Genomic DNA, 2,222 nt, shown 5'->3' with positions numbered 1-2,222 from the left:
GCCGCGCCGCGCCGCTCGGCGGACAAAGGTGGGTTGTTGGCGCCGGGGCCCTGGGGCGCTGCCTCGCCTCCGCGGGCCTTTGTCCCTGCGCGCCCGGGCCCTCGGCCGTGTCCCCGTGTCCGTGCGGCTCGCAGCTCTCCGGGACTCCACGTGCGGGCGGCGGGGAGACACGTCTCGGGTGCCCGCCGGCACTTGGGAGAAAGTGCAGGATGGCCAAGGCTTGCGAGCTGGCACTCCTGGCGCGCCTACTGGCACCAGCATTGCTCTTCCAGGTTTCTGCTGCCCTCAAGCGGGATCGCCCTTTTTCCTGGGTGAAAGCACATTCCTGTAAGGAGAATGTGGTCAGCATAGCTAAGAGTTGGCATGGGTTGATTCAGACGCGTTGGCTCAGAGTTTTGAGGTGAAACCCCAAAGCTGTTCAAAGAATAGATCTGTTTTATCTTTCATTTCTTTCGTCCGGTATCTGAGCGTCGGTTCCAGCCCTTTGGGCAGCCAAGATAAATTGATATATGTTTGCCTTTATTGAACTTTGGCATATTTATCGGGTCTTTTAATATTGAGGAATTGCCAGTAATGTAACCTGAGAGTTGCTTACACTTTCAAGTTCAGCATTTCAAAATGTTCATGCAGTGACTTAAGTGGAGAGTTTGGCGCTCTGTGGCCCAATGAGTATAAAACCGACCAAATTATTATGTATTACTGTTAAGTGTCATAGCACCCAACAGTCCTCCATGTAACTTATTAACCATTTGTGCTTTATATTAACCATTTCACCATCCCAATTGTTTTGTGTACTTTTTTCATCAAATTATTGGTAATAAAGGGAAATCTTGGACCAAGTGACTGCATAGACCAGTGATTCTGAACCAGCTGTGAGGTCTTTTTTTTAGGATGCCACATAATATTAGCGCCATTTGGTTTTGCAGACATCTACACCTGATTCACAAGAGACTTCAAATAGGAATCCATAGTGTCGGCAACATTCTGACCTCTGGTGATCTTTTGAGTTCTTTGCAACCAAACTGCTCTGTTAGTTTTCTCTGGTCAAGAAATAAGGAAAAATGAGGAAGTGGCATTTTCCAAGGGTTGCCTTGGGTCTGATAAGGGGCGCCTTGTGTCTAAACAGTTTGAGAATCATTGACTTAGACATTCAGAGTTCTAAAACAATCATCTCCCTGATTATGAATCACAAGCCATTTGAAGAATCTGAAGGAAACAGTAAAGCAAAAATATACTATTTTTTAAAAAGTTTGTGGACTGCAAATTATACTGTTGTTTATACTCTGTTATAGAGATGTGACCTTCAGCCTCAAAGTTAAGGTTTTAATTGTTTCCAGTAATATCTTATTTTGACTTCTAGTTTAAAAACTTTAGATAGATCTCAGTATGCAAACTGATTGCTAGGGAGGATTGCCAGTGCAAAACGAATCATTTTTCCTACCAACGGCTCATGAGGTAAGCCACCAAATCTCCAAGCGTTTAGAAACAGAGTAATTATTCCTGCAATGCTTGAGTGCCATTCAGGTTGATGTGTGCAGCGTTAGTTTCAATTTAATAATGTTTTGGTGTAGATAAAATCAACCAGATAATGTATTTTGTAGCAGCTGTGAAGCTTCATCTAAAGATATGGAAGCCTCAATTTGCTGCCTAAGTCTTGTAAAGCTAATAATGGTTCTTGTTTTGTGTGTTTTGTCTGTGACATTGTTATGTTACTGCAGTGAGGCAGTTGAGATGAATGTACTGTAATGCAATGGAGTATAGTTGAATAGTAGTTTAAAAACTCACATGCTCAGAGTTCAGACCTGAGATCAATGAGTCATGCTACGAAGAAGGATGATTTTGGTTTAATATCCAGAATCTGTCTCCCACTTCCCAAGGGCCCGATCCTTGGAATACACTCATTTAGTAGGAGTCCTAGGGAGAGATGTTTTGGAGAATTGTGGGGGGAAAAAGGCTTTGTACCAGAGATGGGGGTACAATGCATATGTCTTTCCATTATGTCTTTTATTTGCATGTCATGACCACCTAGCAGTGCTCTGGATTTCCTGCAACGTCTAAATCTTACTTGCTTTGTGAATATTCCATTTCTAAAGATTCCCGTACAGGTTTAGTGTCAAGCAGCTGTTGTGTGAAATCAGTTGTCGTTGGCAGTAAAAGAAAGGAATGGCCCAAAATAGCAAAAAGTTCTGCGCGTGGGGAATTTTCTCATTCCATTACTAGAA

The 2,222-nt window shown here is 43.3% G+C and overlaps 1 protein-coding gene across 3 annotated transcripts in view; it reads left to right on the top strand.

Moving 5' to 3' along the window:
* Positions 1-2,222, top strand: part of PRAG1 (PEAK1 related, kinase-activating pseudokinase 1) — a 55,039-nt gene continuing 52,817 nt past the window's right edge. For all 3 annotated transcript variants that reach the window (XR_003091724.1, XM_025191424.1, XM_025191425.1), the window contains exon 1: positions 1-28. The gene's annotated coding sequence lies outside the window, so the exon portion shown is untranslated. The remainder of the gene's footprint in view (positions 29-2,222) is intronic.

This window comes from Alligator sinensis, unplaced genomic scaffold (genome assembly GCF_000455745.1).
Source record: "Alligator sinensis unplaced genomic scaffold, ASM45574v1 scaffold208_1, whole genome shotgun sequence".
NCBI classification, from domain to species: Eukaryota; Metazoa; Chordata; order Crocodylia; family Alligatoridae; genus Alligator; species Alligator sinensis.
Note: the sequence above shows the minus strand (reverse complement) of the source record. Positions and strands in the feature narration are given on the sequence as shown.